Below are 12,165 nucleotides of genomic sequence, written 5' to 3'. Positions count from 1 at the left end.
TCAAGATGACACGCTCTGAAATTATAATTGGCTGATTCACACACTAATGATACGTCATGGGTCATTGCACAAAACAAGTAAAAGTGGAGCAGTTGATTGAGGAGGAGTGAAAGGGAGATATCTACGTTTCAAAATATTCTTCCCATTTCTTTATGTTACTCTTTTTCGTTAACACCTAGATAGATGGAAGTGAGCATTTTTCAGTATATGTGCCTTCTCTCCTTTCTATGCAAACGCAACCTTCAACCCTTCAAAATCTATGCCCCTAACCTAAAATCGACAACCCTACCTACGCAATAAACACGACATCAACCCTCAACAATTTAACCTAATTGCTTGTTACATTCTTCTAACATACATAGACACACAAAAGATAGCTTATGTGTTCTACTTCATTTTTATTTTTGGTTGAATTACGATTTCAGTATCTGTTTTCGTTTGATTATCGCAATTTCATTGATGAATTTTTCTTTTTAATCAAATGAGAATCATAACACAATAAAAAGAGATAATATTCATTGAGATTTTCTCAAATTACACATAAATTTCTTTTCATTTTCAAAAGAGTGACATCTTTCTCAAATTATAAATATTTTTCTTTGTATATTACTCATTATTTTTACTTTTATTAAATGTGTGACTTAAATTGATATTTGAACTTTCACCTGCATACCCTCCCTCTTTTCATATACATGCACTCCATTTTTTCATACACTTGAAATTTTTGTTGTAATGATTATAATAAAAAAAAAGTATAAGTAAAAATTTGAAAAAAATAATCTTGAGAATTTCAGTATTTTACTCCAAAAAGAAATATAACTTTTGATGTATTTTTTAACTTTTAAAATAGCACCAATGTTCTTTCTTACGTTTATTTGGCCGAATGGTAGTGGCCATAATGTGTAAAAAAACTATGTGAGTGCAATTTCATTAATGTTTTTACATTTACCAGAAAATTGTTTATAAAAATTAAATTAATAGCGACTAAAAGTTAAATTGAAATATAAAGTAAAAGTAACCAAAACTTTGGTGTTTAAATTTGGAAATTGATTTACTAACTCAGAAACTTATTCAATGACAATAGAGAATTATTTGAAAACTAACAAATTAAGTTTTAAAATGATTTTAAAATCAGTTTATATAATAACTAAATACTTTTTTATCTTTAAACGAGTTTCGATTCGATGAATTTCTTATTGTGCAATTAGATGAAAGTAATTTTAAAGTTAAGAGATTAAATTAGTTGTTTTTTTATTAATAAACAGATTGAATTGAATAGATTAAATAAAAATTTAAAACAGAAATTCATTTTTTTTGTTTCATTTTTCTCTCTCTTAAATCTTGGTACGTAGTTATGAAATATTTCTATATATGTGTTATGTATGCAAAGAAGGAAAAATAAAGAGCTTTATGTAGTGTAGTTTTAGTGGTCCTATTCCAAAATAATATCAATCATGATGCAGTCAAAAGTCTTCCATAATAAATATAATAAACTTGTGTTCAGAAAATTGAAGTCAATAAATAAATCATTAGATTAAGTTTGGATATAGAGATGTGAACACTCGCCCACACGTGCAGAAAAATTCTGCTTTATTGGTTTCAGCTTAGCTGAATCAATTGCTATTGGTCACTTCTTTTCTGTCTCTCTCTCTTTTATTTTTAAAACAAAATTAGTTTGGAAAAAGAGAAAAAGGAAAACAAAATTGACATTTGAAAACAGTAATAGTCTACGCTTTTAAAAAAGAACCCTATTTACTTATGAACAAAAATGTTAGGATCAAAAATTTTAGTGTATGGTGTCACAATAATTATTATAAAAATAAAATGAATTTAGAAGATACATTATTTGTGATTGAATAATTGTGTATTTACAATAAGGAAATATTGAATTTACGTTTTTCAGTTTTTGAAAGGAGTTTACACTTTTCATTATTATAACTTTTTTTTAAAATAGACTAATAATATAGACATCAGACGTTTAGCTTCATAATGTGTGATAATATATCATACTAATTAATTTTGTAAGCATTGATAATCACAAATTTGAATTATAAGAAGAGAAATTTTAATTTTGGATTAAATATGTTTGTATTTCTTTAATAATAAAGTAGAATTGATTCTACATGAAATTTGATTATGTTTGATTCTTAACTTTAAAAAGTGGTGAATATAGTCTTTCAAATTAAAGAAGTTAAATTTGGTCAAACATGACAACCGATTTACATTTATCCATGTTTTCACGTGTTAATAATTAATTTTTAAAATAAAATAATTTTTTTTAATATTTTATTGTCATGTGCGTGCAAATATTTGATCGTCAAAATTCAAAATTTAATATTCAAGAGATTGTCAATATGAAACTAGGATACCACCCTTACGTCATACAATGTATACAATGTTAAATTAAAGAAATAGTGTTGTAATTGTGGTGAATTCCAAACTCTTCAGTTGTTTTGTCCTTATGTGTTTGTGGATTATTTTTTGTCATCTATAGATATTAACATTTGTTGTCTCTGTATACAACCTTTACAATATTTTCAAGGCTTATGAGACTCGACTATATCCAATTCAAAATAAAGATTATCGGTCTACTTACACTGGACCACGTTTCATTGTTGATCCTATTATGAGACGTCATCAATAAAGAAGACTATTTTTAGCCATATCCGTAATGAGATACATGAGCAAACTCCTAACAAACCTAAAAAGTGCTCTTACTATCAAAATGATGAAAGACACAATAGAACAATTGTTCATATAAACAATCCTGATGAATTTTCCTTGTAATTTCAATTATATTAATAAATATCTTAGTTTTCAATTCAACTTTTCTCTGAAAAACTTAAAATTATCTAAAAACATACACCAAAATTAAAAAAACCTAATATTACCACAAAAAATGCACCACCTATGCCAAGTTAACTTATAGAATCAACAAAAAAAGAAATTAAAAATGGTCTAAACTGAAGTCGGCAATGTGGTGCATGACTTCAATTACCTGTGGATGTATGTTGAAGTTACTAATATGGTGCACGACTTTAGGTTAAATTGGTTTAACACTAAATTTGTCAACTTTAGACATAACTTCAGTTCAAAATTTATTTATTGTGAAATTGTCATTGAATTAAAGGTGAAATAGTCATTCTCTTGCATAACTTTACTTATGTTTTAAGTGATGATTAAAGAAGATTAATCTAATCGAAGTCTATGCAATTCATTCTTCATAATAAAGTCGTCAACGCTGTATACAACTTAACCCTTTCGGTAATAAGTTTAAAATGTGACTTAGATACGTAAGTTTAAAAAAAAAAAATCTTTATTCTCACCTATCTTTGCCTAAAGTTTTTCTCACTGTTATATACTCATTTGTCACCTTCGCACTGTATTATCTCCTCTTCTCTTCTCTTTTTTTACCATAGGAGAAAAATGGCTACTTTGTTAGCTGAGAACCGTCACAATGAAATGAATCAATATCTCATATTAATGTTATTTGTTGTTATTGAGTCCACACAAATTCTAAAAAATGAAAGTATGAAGACTAAAGGACGTTTTGTTTTGAATCATAATTATTAAAAAAATATATAAAAATATTAATCATGTAAAAAGGTTTCTAATAACATTTCCCTTAAGAAAGTATATATTTGTTCTAAATGTCATTCCCTGCTTTCTAGGCATGAGAACAGAATGTATGAATAGGTTTTCATTTTTATATCAAAATAAAATTCCATTCTCATTCTCATCCCATCTTCATACTTATATGCATAAAATTTTTATCTCATTCACATTCTTATTGGACAACAAATATACTTATATCCATATTTATATTTATTTTCTTATTATTTCAATATTAATTAATTATTTTTTATAAAAAAACTAAAAAATACATAATATTATGGAATATTTAATATCATAAGAACGTATTCAATGTCAAATATTTAAAAAAACATAATAATTATATAAATTTTAAATTAGAGTATCCGATAACTAAATAAAAATAAAAGAATTATATAAAATATTAGGTAATTGCACTTCATAACAACCATTAATTTTGAAAACAATAATAAAACAAATTTGATAAAGTTAAAAATTATTTTTTTAAAAATTGCAAAAAGAAAACAAAGTTTAAAAATATTTCTCTTTACTTCTTTTTTTTCAATTTATAATGAAAACTCTTTTTATACGTTAATAAAGATTATAATTCATTATTTAAACTAATAATAATTTGAGTTTAAAAATATATCATTATATTTTAAACTCCAAGACCACAACATTAAATTATTATATTATAATAAATTGAATATCTTTATGTAACTATAGTGGTAAAATTACAATTACGAAAATGAGTTAGAAAATTAACTAATTATATAAAAACTCATTAAAAAAATATTCTACATGATAGAAAAAAACAACAAATAAAAATATTAAAAAGTAAAAGTCATCAAACATATTCTAGAAATGATTTGATATACCACGAAATCACATAAAGGAAAAAAAAATGCATAATTAAATGTATAACAAGGTAGAAAATACTTTGGAGATTTTAGAAATCATTGATTGATAATGAAAACTATTTAAGCAAAACAAAAAGTTATTCAAACAAAATAAAAGTTAAAGATGAAAAAGAATAAAGAAGATAATTTTTATTTATTTTACATGATAAATGAAGGATTGATGCAATTAAACACAAATTGAGAGAATAAAATATTTTCATGTGAAAAAATAAATAATAAATAAAAATATTTAAAAGTAGTATTTTAGATTACCTAATAAATTATAAGTATTTTAGTAATATAAAGACTGAAATAAAGACAAAAATAGATATAAAAACACGAACAAAGTAATCTTAAATATTAAAACTTAAGTATTATCCATAAACAGTTATTTACCAAATGATCATGGAATTCCTTTCAAATCATAAATAAGTTAGAGGTCCCATAATATAATTAGCTCATAAATAAGATCCATCTATTTACCGCTTTTTAATTTAACTAATATAAGACTATGATTAAACACATATAATATTTGAAAACAATAATTTCTTTTTCTAATTTACAAAGTTGTGCTCTCTCTTTTATTATTTTACATTTGGGATTGTTATGTTCTTTCTATTTTCAATCTTTGTATTTTTAATCTTCAAATCACATGTTCATGGAATCTTCTTAGGAACTTGAACCTACAAGGATCAATTCTTTGCAACAGTTTCACAATCGATTTATTATTAGATTGTGAATTGCTTGAATTTGTTTTTAAATTAATGAAATTTTGATTTAATTATTGTTAGGGTTTAGAAGAGTTATTTATCTAGATTTTAATCCTAAAGCAACAAGTCACTAATTTTCAAAGTTATGATGTATACATCTAAGTCTAATAAGTGACTTTATCTTTTATTGTTGAAAAATCTTGATTTTGAAACATTCACAGTATGATGTGTAAACTATGTATCACCATTTATGTCTAAGTTTAATTAAATAAGAATAATATTAATAACTAAATTTGATAATGCATCTTACTATGCATAATTGAATGAAATATTAGGGTTTGATATATTGACTAAAGCATGATCCATAGCGTAAGGATTGTGCAAAGTAGAAGCAACTTTTTTATTTGGGAAGGAAAAAGTAAAATCTTCACTTAGATATATCAAAAGAGCACTACTTTTTATGCTTTGTGTGAAGCATTTTGTAAAAGAATAACTTTCCTTTCTTTGATTTTCGTAACCCAACATTCTCATCTTTGGAAAGCAAGAAAAGGTTGCGGTATATGGGTTCAATTATATATAAATTTATGATATAATATAATAAGTATTATTTAGAAAACAGTATTAAGAAAAAGATAGATAAGCATCTCTTCTTTAAAACCTTAAAGATGTTGCTACTTTAGAATCACTAAAAGATCATTATCTTCTCTACTTTAATTAAAACCCTTAAGCATAAGTATAGAATTTGTCGCTTATATGGCTTTTTAAAAGATAGCCTCTTTAAGAATTAATGTAGTTATCTGGTCGACAAAAGTTAAGGTTTTCTCTCATAACCTCACAAAATCTAACGTATTATATGTCCTATATAATTTTTACTTCCTTCGTTTCTTCACTTTTTTTTTCTATGGTTCATTTTTCTTTAATTTCTTTCCACTTCTTTTTTTCAACTTTTTTGACGAACACTTGTGTGATTAAATGACAATACATCATTAGTTCTCTTCAACAACACGACATGTGTAATTATTTCTCCATGTACGGATATGAATTTTGCAACAATTTGAAAAATTAGCAAAAGGGTTTATATATAACTAGGTTTCTCACCTTAATCCTTCTTTCATACATTAACATATATTAAAAAAATTAAGGATTAATAGTTTTTAATAAAAATATACCGATATGATCAGGTTAATATGGCTTATAAAACTAAACACATACTTGGTATTTAACGTTTATAAATCACGACAACTAGGGAGAGAAATAAATGTATAATAACTATGTTGGAGTAAAAGAAAACAAAAAGAAATTTTGGAAGAAAGAGGGAAAGAATAGAAGTTGACTATTCTCTCTTATTTCATTGTTTACACAAACATAGAAAAATAAATTAGTGGAAGACCATTCTTCATATGAATAACTTGAAATAGATCTAAGATGTTAATGTTAATATGCTTTCACTTGATTAAAGAAATCTTAACAGACAAAAGCTAATGTTGTTACTTTAATGAGTTACTTTAGTTTCTTTTCATCCTTAATCTACATCATCTTACGCTAAAAAATTTCCCTGTTGTTTTTCCTAAGCTTCTGAATTAACTATTATTTGTCGCCACTTCTACTCATTCTGAACTAGAAAAATATTTTCTTTGAAAAGGTGTCCCCTTTGAAATTTAAGGTAAATTTTAGGTGCATTTCAACATTAAAGAAAAATTATAACTATAGCCATAATATCATTTATGATCTACCCTAAACCCTAAATTGATAATATAGTATAAAAAAAATTGACTGTTTTCTTCACTAAATTAATCCGTGCTAGACATCAAGATTTTATTAAAATATAAAAAAAACATGCGAGACTACACAAAATCTTTGATAAAATTACATATTATATATATATATAATATATATATATATATATATATATATATATATAGACCATTATGAATAAATTAAATAAAATCACGATTTCTTTCAAAAAAAATCCTTCCATAATTTAAATTTTATATACTTTAACACTCACTTTTTAGAAATTTTTGTTTTAAAAAATTTAATATTAATTTTCTTTAGTCTATCTTTATTAGATTTTCTTTTAGTTCATTGTTATTTTCAGTATTAGATTTTATTTTTCTTTCATAAAGTATATTAGTCTATTTAAAAGCTAATGTAATGTTTTTTGAGAAGTAATACGTTGAAATATGAAAAAAGAAAGTTAAAATTGATTCTGTAAACATAAAAGGTGTTATTATATTCTTCTGGATTTGAATGGGTTATGAAAGCAATTAATGGATTAATATTAGTTGTTTGAAATGACTATACATATATATGAATTGAAGTGATGTTTATGTTTGGTGGATATACTTTTGTTATTGTTATATAATAAATAGAAGGGTGGGATGAAATGGAATCCATTTTTCCTGAAAAGCAGGAAGATAAAGTTGGCAGCTGGTTGTTATATACAAAATTAAAAATAAAAGTGAAGGAATAAATGTGGAAAGTGCTTCCCCCTTTTACAACAAAGCTTTCTCTTTTTCTTCATCTCTGCCTCTTCTTCAACCATTCCTTACTTTGCTTATTTTCATACTTCCACCTTTTTCCATAATTTCGATGCTTACTAAGCTTTCTTCTCTTTTTCTTCACTTACATCTATTAATAATTAACTTCATCAAATCAAACCAAAGGTGCTAAGTTTGCTTAGTGCCAACGAAATAATACTCCAAAAGCTTCACCCTCAAAAATATGCCTTATTTTTCTATTTCAATTATCTGCCCACTAGGAGACAACCATCGATCATTTCTTTCTTTATCTAGTGGTTTTCAATTCTTCCTTTTTCTCAACTTGTAATCACAATATATCTATATCATAATCAAAAAGATATATATACATTAATTATGTCCAATATCTTTAAAAGATGTTTTAGAAATTTAAAAAGGAATATATATGTAATTTTTATTTTAAACTATGTGAACTATTAATAATTATATATGTCGTGATATTAAAAACTATATGAAAATAATTTATATTTTGTCCAAAAAGATATTAGTAAAAAGAATCTTAAAACACATACTTTATTTTTTTATAGTAAATGGTAATTATTGTTTGTAGTGATGCATGTGCAGAAGTTTCCTCCTTTTTGGCATATACCTTTTTAGAGAACAAATTGTGATTTGAGTTTCCTTAGGGCATAATTTTTGTTTTTTCTTTTGTTCTCTTTATCATAAACAGTAGTTAGGCCAAACTTTTGAATACATCTACATTCTTTAGATCTTACATTCTTTGCTTCAGTATGTCACCTTTTACTTTTTATGTGTGTTTTTTGTTACACCTTTTATGTATGTTACGATAGTGAACAACAAATGTACAAAATTCAGATCTACCGACATATAAATCTTTAGTTTTTTTTTTTTCACTTTATACTAAAAGTACGCACGTAATTAAATTTTTTTAAAGCAAATGACCAATCAAGAAGGATCTGAGAAATTTTTTTTACAGGCATTATAATAGTAAAATAAGTGAAAATACAAAAAGTTAAAGGGAAAGTTTGGAAAAGTTCAAAAATTAGATCAAGTTGAATCAATCTTTATTTTTAAGTTTCAATTATGGATTAAATAAATTCAAAGATTCATTTTCGGTTTTTGCACCAAAATAGGCAAATATGCCTTCAATATTACCAAAATGGACAAATTTTGATCCAAAGTGAAGTCATGGGGGGCCAAAACGACTTCAAATGAAGAAGTCGTGTCTCCCCAACACGACTTCACACTGTTCATTTGTTCAGTGTTGAAGTCGTGCAACCCAAAAACGACTTTAGAACATGGTAATCGATTACCAGAGACTTGTAATCGATTACAAAGTCATTTTTCATAAAAATTAAAAAAAAATTAAAGTTGTGTGGGGGTTAACGACTTCTCTTATTGAAGTCGTGCACCCTCCTCCCATTCTTACTTTTTATATTTTTTAATTTTTTTATTAATTAAAATCATTTATAATTTGTAAATAATATTTTTAAATGTATTTAATATAATTAAAATTATATCTAATTAATAATTATATTTTTTAATATTATTAAATAAATAAATTTTATAATTTTAATCATTTTTGTAATTAAATTAAATTTTTTATAAAATAATTTTAATTAAATAATTTATAACTATAATTATTTTAATTATTTAATTAAAATTTAAAAATAATTATATTTTATTATAATTTATTTTTTTGAATTTTTATGATTGTAGAATATCTTTTAACAAATTATAATTAATTAATAATTTTTTTTCACTATAAACTATTTAATTAATAAAAATACTAAATATTAACTATTTAATTAATTAACTATTTTTGTAATTAATTATAATAAAAAATAATTTATGATGAAATATAATAAGTTTATAATTTTTATTTATGTAATCACAATAATTATGGTTAGAAATTATTTAATTGAAATATATTTTATAAAAAATTAATTTAACTACAAAAATAAATAAAACCATAAAATATATTTATTTAATAGTATTAAAAAACTTTAATTATTGATTATGTATAATTTAAAATGTTTTATATACATTTAAATATATTATATAAAACTTATAAATCTTTTTAAATAATAAAAAAGTAAAAAAATAAAAGTGTGAAAGGGGTGCACGACTTTAAGTAAAGAAGTCGTGAACCCCAAACGTTTTGAACTTTTAAAATTTTTTAGGGTTAAATATGTTTTTAGTCCCTAAACTATTGGTCGTTTCTGGTTTTCGTCCCTCTTTCAAAGTAAGGTACAATTTGGTCCTCATTCTTTTTGAAACGTTCGTTTTAGTCCTCGAAAACTAAACACTGTTTAAAAATTTGGTCCTCATTTAGCAACAAATGAGGACTAAAACCAAAATTCCGATGACTAAAACGAACGTTTCGAAAAGAATGAGGACCAAATTGTACCTTACTTTGAAAGAGGGACGAAAACCAGAAACGACCAATAGTTTAGGGACTAAAAACATATTTAACCCAATTTTTTATTATTTTAAATAGTTTATAATAAAAAAATTATTAATTAATTATAATTCAAGAAAAAAAGGTATAATATAATAATTAAAATTCATAAAATTAAATTATAATGAAATATAATTTTTAAATATTAATTAGATATAATTTATATTATTTTAAATATATTTAAAAATATTATTTATTAATTATAAATCATTTTAATTAATAAAGAAATTAAAAATTAAAAAAAGATAAAAGTGTGTGGGGGGTGCACGACTTCTCGTATTAAAGTCGTGACCCCCCGATACAACTTCAATACTTTCATTATTTTTAACGAAAAAAAGACGTGGTAATCGATTACAGTGTTTGGTAATCGATTACAGCACCCCGAAGTCGTTTTTGGGGTGCACGACTTCAACACTGGTCAAATGAACAGTGTGAAGTCGTGCAGAGGGGGCACGACTTCTTCAATTGAAGTCGTTTGGACCCCATGACTTTCCCATTTTCGTAATTTCGGTTGAATCTGTCCATTTTGATAATATTAAAGGCAGATATGTCTAGTTTGATGCAAAAACCTTCAGTTACATGTCACCAACTTTTCATTTTATAATATTACCTCCTTTTTTTTGGCTTTAATTCTTTTGTTGATGATTGATTTAGATGTGGTTAGTTTTTTCATCTGTAAGAATTGAATGCCTATAAGAAAATTTATCATGCTCAATCAATTGAAATAAATGGATTTCTCTTAATTGAAGGAATCTGATTTTACACTCAAATATGAGGTGATAGAAAACGTAAATTTTATTCAAATGTATTGTATTATTTGTTGAAATTTATTCAAAATTATAAAATTAAATGAGATAGACATTCATTAAATATAAGTTTAAGATTCACAGTTTTTATATTTTTAAATAAGTTTCAACTATATGTTTCTTGTTATGTATAACTTTGTAGAATTATTAAATGAGTTAAACTACTTTGTTTAATAATGAATTTTTATTATAAAATATATATATATATATATATATATATATATATATATATATATATTATATTATTTAAATTGTTCTAACTGTCTTTTATTACTTCTTAACTTCGAGTGAGAAAAACTATTGTTTTTATATTATGTCATTGATAGAGAGGGAATGAAAATTAAGAGACGTGACATAGACGACATACAAATCGACGTGAGAGGCAGCGAAAAGGTATTTGGGCTTGAGCCAGATCAGACCCATTTTTTTCATAAGTGGGCCCTCTTTTCAGCGTTATTCATTTACATTACTGTATTTATTTATTGACGATAAATATTCGGTCATGCAGAAAAAGGAAGGGATGAGAAAAATGTGGTAATTATGTGAAGAAATAGATTTGAAGATTAGATAATAATCACATAACTAATAAAGTCACGTCCTTCTTCTCTTTATCTGAGATTTGTCAATATATGAACAGTACAAGGTTTGGCTTAGCCTAAAAGAAAGAAGAATCAAAAAAGAAAATCACGGGAAAATTCGTTGGTTCTTTAATGAGTGTGGGTCTGATTTGAGACATGGAAAGTAGAAATGTTAGTGTGTTTGTAGGGCATGTTTGTGATGGATGATCCCTCATGCAAAGAGAGCTAGGTTTTAAAAAGGGTTAATGGATCCCAATGGTTCCACTAAATTGATGGTGGAGCCCTAGCAAGTTGGTTGTCGCATAAGGACACAACCCAAAATTGTCTTAATGGAGGATGGTAAGAAAAGGGGTGCGTCACCAAGGTCTTAACGGTTGGACATCCAACGTTATAAAACGATTTCATGAGTGGATGTAAACTTTATCTTACAAAACCGATCGATTTTATAAGATTGAATTAGATTTAAAATTTATTTCTAACCTAAGATCTAATAATTATAAATTAAATTTTATTCTAACAAAACTTATTATCACTTAAAGAAAGATTTATTATATTTTAAGTTTACTATTTCATTTATTGTTAAATGCACCATTTATTAATGTTTAGTTCTACATTAAAT

The sequence above is a fragment of the Vigna umbellata genome, chromosome 8, assembly GCF_029865625.1.
Source record: "Vigna umbellata cultivar VRB3 chromosome 8, Vumbellata_1.0, whole genome shotgun sequence".
NCBI lineage: Eukaryota > Viridiplantae > Streptophyta > Magnoliopsida > Fabales > Fabaceae > Vigna > Vigna umbellata.
Note: the sequence above shows the minus strand (reverse complement) of the source record.